Below are 7,994 nucleotides of genomic sequence, written 5' to 3'. Positions count from 1 at the left end.
TACATAACCCATAAAGGTAGCTTCACTCCAGGCCATTACCCAGATTACTTTTTACTAAACTTAGCTGAAATGTCATCCCTGGGCCTCTAAGGAATGCAAGTAATATGCAAAGGCGCTAGTAATGCCCTCCCACAACTAGAGTCATTGCAGTTGTAATATGACAGTGAAATACTGGGCCTCTCTCCCCCTGGGATACCCTACACCCAACAAGGCCTAAGCCTCCCCAAAACCAGAGTGCACAGACGTACACAGTGCTTTCACTAATTAAATCCACTGCAGAACCAGGAGAATTCCGAGAACAGCAGTAACACATTTTTATTTTATAAAAATGCCCCCATTGAAACAACAGATCCGAATGTAAATGTAAAACTGGGCATTCTGTAATGCTCTCTTCACATCTGTCAACATTTTAGAAGAACTTCAAGTGGAAGGCATTTGCGGGTCTCTACGTTATGCCTGGAATACATCCGAGGTGACTTGGTTTTCACTGGCACCCAGGTTCCAAATAAAAAATATCATTTAATTTCAGACCTTTGAAGCAGGAAGGGATCATGAGATTCATGCAGACCTACCCCCTCATTTAACATGTGTGATAAAAGTAGAGAGGTTGAGACAAGGCTCAAGGCTGCTCACACGATTAGATTTCAGAACATCTAAAAGCTGGAAAGGAATTGGGGGCATATTTCCCATTGTACCCTTAGCATGTGAAGGGCAAATGACTCCATCTTAAATCAAGGACTGAGACAGACAAAATTCACTGGCCACCTGACCATTCCTTATCTTTACAAGCAAAATTAAATTGGGAATAGAAACATTTGCCCAAATTGCTTTGGCTAATTTATTGGGCTTTTTGTTTTGTTTAGCATTAAAAAAAAGAAGAGGAAAGAAAGAAAATGAAAAGAATAGGGCTGAATAGGTTGTGTGACTCATCTTATAGTGTTCAAATATTAGTAAAGTTATATTTGATGCAAAATTTGTTGTTTTTAATTATGTCATACAAGAGTATTATTTTATGAAACTTTCATGTTTCAAATATATACACATATATACTTATGCATACAGATATACACACATCTGCTAGGTTATAATGAATTTCTTACTATGGGGCACACCAAAAAGATGGAAATTCACTTCAGTAGGAATTTCACTCCTTTTTTTTTTTTTCGGTCTGTCTTTTTGTGTTTTTTAGGGCTGCACCCGCAGCATATGGAGGTTCCCAGGCTAGGGAACCTAGCCAACGCAACTGAAGATCTGAGCCGCATCTACGACCTACAGCACAGCTCACAGTAACGCCAGATCCTTAACCCACTGAGCGAGGCCAGGGATTGAACCCACAACCTCATGGTTCCTAGTCACATTCGTTAACCACTGAGCCACGATGGGAAACTCCAGAATTTCACTCTTGATCCCACTCAGTCTTCTTTAAAACAAAACAAAACAAAACAAAACAATATCATGAAATGCAAAATAGCACTTTTTCTTAAAAATGGGGGGTAACTTTCACATTAAATAGTCACTCTCTCAAATCCCTGCAACCTAAAATATTCTTTCTGCCCTAGGCCTAGTATAATTTTCTATAGAAAAATTAAACATAAGAAACTAGGGGAAAGAACAAATACATAACAGATGAAAAAAGAAACAATTTACCTTCACAGTTTTAAGGTAATTTCTTTTCTAAAATCAAAGTTTGAGGTAAATAAATATAATTTACTCAGTTCCTGATACAAAGTAAATGTTTAGTAATATGTGTTGAATGAACACTGAAGAGAAAAGGACAGGCTTTAATTCAGCTATTAACTTGCTGTGCAAAGCCAGACAAAGGTCTTAACTTCTCTGACCTCCAACTTTCTCAACAGTAAAAAGGACAACTGAGCAAGGGCAGTGTTTCCTTCCGGGACGTCTGCAGAACTCTCTCCATGGAATGTCAGTAGGAGGTCCCTGAAAATCATCTGTAACTGACAGGTCAATAGGTGGTCCCTCATCAGATTTCTATGATTTCCATCATCATCTTTGGATCTATGATGATCCAATGAGTCTTTATTTGTCTTGACTTCCTGGCTCAGTAGCCTCTGAAGAAGAGGAAAACATTTCAAATACCAATCAAAAAAAAAAAAAAAAGAACACACTGTAATTTTTTTTGTTCTTATTATTCTTATATTTCTATTTTTTTCATTTTTAAAGTTTTATCGAAACAGAGTTGTTTAAATGTTACAATTGCTATACAACAAAGCAATTCAGTTGTACATATACACACATCCATTCTCTTTCAGATTCTTTTTCCACAGAGGTGATCACAATATTGGGAGAGTTCTCTGCGCGACAGCATATCATTGCTGGCCAATCATTCCATATACCTCGGTGTGCATTTGCCAATCCCAAACCCCGAGGCCATCCCTCGACTCATACCTGTCCCCTTTGGTAACCATATGTTTTTCTTTTTTTATTTTTTTTTATTTTCCCACTGTACAGCAAGGGGGTCAGGTTATCCTTACATGTATACATTACAATTACATTCCCCCCCCCACCCTTTCTTCTGTTGCAACATGAGTATCTAGACAAAGGTCTCAATGCTATTCAGCAGGATCTCCTTGTAAACCTATTCTAAGTTGTGTCTGATAAGCCCAAGCTCCCGATCCCTCCCACTCCCTCCCCCTCCCATCAGGCAGCCACAAGTCTCTTCTCCAAGTCCATGATTTGCTTTTCTAAGGAGATGTTCATTTGTGCTGGATATTAGATTCCAGTTATAAGTGATATCATATGGTATTTGTCTTTGTCTTTCTGGCTCATTTCACTCAGGATGAGATTCTCTAGCTCCATCCATGTTGCTACAAATGGCATGATGTCATTCTTTTTTATGGCTGAGTAGTATTCCATTGTGTATATATACCACTTCTTCCGAATCCAATCCTCTGTCGATGGACATTTGGGTTGTTTCCATGTCTTGGCTATTGTGAATAGGGCTGCAATGAACATGCGGGTGCACGTGTCTCTTTTAAGTAGAGTTTTGTCCGGATAGATGCCCAAGAGTGGGATTGCGGGGTCATATGGAAGTTCTATGGATAGATTTCTTTTTTTTTTTTTTGTCTTTTGTCTTTTTTGTTGTCGTTGTTGTTGCTATTTCTTGGGCCGCTCCCGCGGCATATGGAGGTTCCCAGGCTAGGGGTTGAATCGGAGCTGTAGCCACCGGCCTACGCCAGAGCCACAGCAAAGTGAGATCCGAGCCGCCTCTGCAACCTACATCACAGCTCACGGCAACGCCGGATCGTTAACCCACTGAGCAAGGGCAGGGACCAAACCCGCAACCTCATGGTTCCTAGTCGGATTCATTAACCACTGCGCCACGACGGGAACTCCTATGGATAGATTTCTAAGGTATCTCCAAACTGTTCTCCATAGTGGCTGTACCAGTTGACATTCCCACCAACAGTGTAGGAGGGTTCCCTTTTCTCCACATGCACTCCAGCACTTGTTATTTGTGGATTTACTAATGATGGCCATTCTGACTGGTGTGAGGTGATATCTCATGGTAGTTTTGATTTGCATTTCTCTTATAACCAGCGATGTTGAGCATTTTTTCATGTGTTTGTTGGCCATCTATATATCTTCTTTGGAGAAATGTCTATTCAGGTCTTTTGCCCATTTTCCCATTGATTGATTGGCTTTTTTGCTGTTGGGTTGTATAAGTTGTTTATATATTCTAGAGATTAAGCCCTTGTCGGTTGCATCATTTGAAACTGTTTTCTCCCATTCTGAAAGTTGTCTTTTTGTTTTCTTTTGGGTTTCCTTTGCTGTGCAAAAGCTTTTCAGTTTGATGAGGTCCCATGGGTTTATTTTTGCTCTAATTTTGATTGCTTTGGGAGACTGACCTGAGAACCATATGTTTTTCAAAGTCTGTCAGTTTGTTTCTGTTCTGCAAATAAGTTCATCTGTATCCTTTTTTAGTTCCACATATAAGTGATATTACGTGATGTTTGTCTTTCACTGTCTGACTATCTTCACTTAGTATGATTATCTCTAGGTCCATCCATGTTGTTGCAAATGACATTATTTCAGTCTTTTTATGGCTGAGTAATATTCCATTGCATATATGTACTATATCTTCTTTATCCATTCCTCTGTTGATGGGCATGTTTCCATGTCTTGGCCATTGTAGATATTGCTGAAACAAACATTGCAGTGCATATATCTTTTTGAATTATGGTTTTCTCCACTACGTATTTCTGTAATGAAAAAAAAAAAATAGTGTAGCCCACTACATAGACCAGATACTATAAAGTCCCTCCAACTAAGGAAAAGTAGTTTGGGCTGTGAATTAGTGACTTCTCTTTTATTTTCTATGAGTCCTTTATTTTAATATATCTGATCTGTCACAAAAAGGAGAGAGAAAGAGAAGGCATTTAGGGTTCAGATCAATATCTTGACCAAAAGACAGCACAGCAGGGGACACGGGGCACCCTTCCCTTGGGCATGGTTCCGTCCCATGAGTCTACTTGGAGGCCTGGAATTAGCACAAGCCCCACCCACCAGTTCCATGACTTTGGGATGAAAGGGGGACTAGATTAGCTTCAGTTCTTGAGTTGAACCTACCGTCACCTACAGCTGCCACTCTGGTTTGTTAATACGGAGTCAGAAAACAGACAACCCTCTCTGTGAAGAGATTCTGAGTTTGGGTAGTCAGAGGGCAAGATTATCTGGGGAAGTTTAGCATAATAGTTAAACATGTAATGTTAATAAATTAAGTAAATCAGGGAGTTCCCATCATGGCACAGCAGGGAAACAAATCCCACTAGGTTGTGGGTTCAATCCCTGGCCTTGCTCAGTGGGTTGAGTCATGTTGCTATGAGTTGTGGCATAGTCGCAGACACAGCTCAGATCTGGAGCTGCTGTGGCTGTGGTGTAGGCTGCCGGCTACAGATCCAATTAGACCCCTAGCCTGGGAACCTCCAAATGCTGTGGGTGCGGCCCTAAAAAGACAAAAAGACCAAAAAAAAAATTTAAGCAAAGTGTTGAGAAATTTGAGCATCCATTTCTTTATGGGAAATGGGAATAAAACTGGAACTTACCTCATGAGTTGTGCAAAGAATTAAATAAGAAAGATAGTTGTTGGACTTGATCCAGTATCTGATATGCAAGTGTTCAGCAAATATTATCTGTTTTTATTATGGGATAACTAAATCCAGACCATGATTAACAGATCAAGGATAAGGAAACTTTAAATGATATGTTAGTGTAAATTGGAACTTGTGCCGCCTTCATGGTCCACTTCGGTCGTTTTACTCTTGCAAATGGCCTGGAAGGGTTGGAGAAAACTGCTTGGTCACCTGAGATGATTATCAAATCTTATACTTAATGAGTAAAATGGGTAGCCAAAGAAGAATCCATTTCTCAGGAAGCATCGTCTTGCCATAGATGTCCATTCCTTGTTTAAAATTGCAACACATTTGGGACCAAAAAATATCGGTATTTTGCAGCCATTCTGCCATCCTGAGGCTTATATTTATCAACAAACACCTCTTACTTGTCATGATTAAGCACCAATATTCCACACTGTGGTCTCTCATCATCTTTCCATAGTCAAAGATGGCTTTCGTTCATGCCGGTGGGGATCACCGCTGCTCTTTTATCCCAGGGAAGGGGAGACAGAAACATGGAGAGAAGTAGCAGCTTGTCCAAATGGCCTACAGTCTGCACACGTGACTTGCCTCTGGAGCCTTAAACATGGTGATCAGCCAGATGGCAACACTGACCCCTCAACCATCCCACCCAGCATGCAAATCAGGTTCGCACTCACTCATTTTCCTGAGCTACTCCAGCCGTGAGCACGAGTCTCAATTCTTGCAGGTGTCTGTACAGCAGAAGTGGTTGACAGGCTGACACAATGTATATTTGGGGAGGAAAATAAGAGTAAAGACTTAATTAAAAGATATTCTGAAGAAGGCAGAAGAAGTTACACAACCTATCTGCAAACCACACACTAGAAATGAATGGGTTTAGTGTTTGCAACATTTCTGTGTTATAAAAATGTAGCCTATAGAGCTATTATATCAAGTAATTTATGGGATGAATATTGTAATTCATTGAATGTCACGACTTATCTTTTATTCATATAGTTACTATTCCATTACCAGAGAGGGAGGTTTGTCAAAGGTTAATTATTTTAAATTGCTCTGGCAAATTTATTTTGATTTGTACAATTTTTTTGAATAATCATAGGTCTATATATTCATACTTCTTTATGAGGCTTCTTTTTAAAAAATAATATTCTTTGATGAGGCAGTTAAATCTAGATAAATGCTTTGGGGGGGGTCTTTAAAATATATTCCCTTTAACTCTGGATGTAGATCTACAAAGAATTCTTATATTATTATTATTGATCATATCTATCTTTTTCAGAACTTTGTACTTTTCAAAAAAAAATTCCAATATAAAATGGTAAGGAAGTTGAACTTTGACTTTTTCAAGGAGTTGGTCATGGTCCATATTACCTTTAGCTCTGAGGCATTATTTGGAGTGCCCCTCTGAATGATGCATCAGGAAGACTGTTGACATCTCTTCTCTGGTGTGTATCCATTTGTGATTCACATGAGGCTGCCCTATGGCCAGGGCTACACCTGCTCAGGATATGAAAACTGGTCCTTGTGAAACAAACCAAAAAAACAGTATATGGAAGGGAAAATACCTTCCAAGTTGGAAAAATTATCTTGAATTATTAAACTTAAATTAGAAAGGGAGCCAGAAGCAAAGAGAAGAACTAGGAAGGCTACAATACATATCAATATATACACTATATAGTTTAACCCAGTTCCATCTCCTTCAAAACCTATCGCCTCTCTCTCAGGAAGATTTTCTGATTATGCTTGTTGTCTTTTATTTTTCTCAAATGCTTATGTATCAAGTCTATATTTCATTAATATGGGCTTGTCGTTATGGAGCATTTTAATTATTCATAAATCATATGAGAGTTAGAGATATATAGTGGGAAAAATTTCAATTTAAAGGCAGAAGACCTAGGCCTGTATTTAAGTTCCGTGGTTATTATCTGTGTGGGCTTAGATGGGTTGTTCTATTTATCTAAGACTCAGTTTCTTTAATGTCACAGAAAAATAAGAAAACTTACCTATGTGCTAGGTGGAGTTGGCAATTTGTCACCTAATAACTGCACACTTCTTCAGGCTTATAAAATTCTTGCATATGTATCTTGTTTAATCCCCAAACAACAGTATAAGATGAGCACTATTACCCATCCATTTTTATGGGAATTATATGAAAATACTATTTTTAACATCATAAGTTATTATTATTTTCAGTCTGCAGATTTTATATCATCAATTTAATATTAACAGCCTTAGGATCCAGGCTATACCTATCTTTTATTTCTTTTTTATTTTATTATTCCCTCATATTCCTTTCTTTTTAAGTGGCTTGATGAATAGATTCAGAAGATAGATTTTCCTAGTATAGATAACAAAGTGCTTTGCAAAATAAATACTCAGTAAGGTTGTGTCTGTATGTTGCCAGAGTAACTGCTTAATTTTACTTGATGTCAGGAAGAAAACAATAATCTACCATTTGATCAATATTTTTGCTTTTTAATCACTTGTACTGCTATCGTGCACATGGTAAAATATTCTTAGAGAGCACAGCAGTTCCAGAAGTACAAAAATAAAACATGCATCTACTCTAAAAAGCTGTTGCTAAAACAAAAGCTGCAGCGCATGATTCTGGAAAGCATAAATGGTGGCTCAGGTACAGAAGCTGCAAGGAATTTTTTAATTACATACCCCACTGGAAGGCCAACTCCAGCCAAGAAAGGACTTTATTCACACTGTTTTGGATACCTAACTCATAGTTTGTGCACAGTGAATATTGGCTGAGTATCAGGAGTTCTCTTGTGGCTCCAATGCCGGCTAAAGATCCAGTATTGTCACTGCCGCACGCAGCTCAGGTCACTGCTGTGGCACAGGTTTGATCCCTAGCCCAGGAACTTCTGCATG

General features: G+C 38.7%; 1 long non-coding RNA gene across 1 annotated transcript; it reads right to left on the bottom strand.

Annotated features, from left to right (window-relative positions):
• Positions 1-4,104: 4,104 nt before the first annotated feature.
• LOC125126828 (uncharacterized) lies at positions 4,105-6,751 on the bottom strand. The gene is made up of 3 exons (XR_007134795.1): positions 6,486-6,751; positions 5,792-5,870; positions 4,105-4,220 (listed from the first exon to the last, which is right to left on the bottom strand). It is a non-coding gene; the product is annotated as an uncharacterized LOC125126828 (long non-coding RNA).
• Between the last annotated feature and the right edge of the window lie 1,243 nt (positions 6,752-7,994).

The sequence above is a fragment of the Phacochoerus africanus genome, chromosome 5 (assembly GCF_016906955.1).
Source record: "Phacochoerus africanus isolate WHEZ1 chromosome 5, ROS_Pafr_v1, whole genome shotgun sequence".
NCBI lineage: Eukaryota > Metazoa > Chordata > Mammalia > Artiodactyla > Suidae > Phacochoerus > Phacochoerus africanus.
Note: the sequence above shows the minus strand (reverse complement) of the source record. Positions and strands in the feature narration are given on the sequence as shown.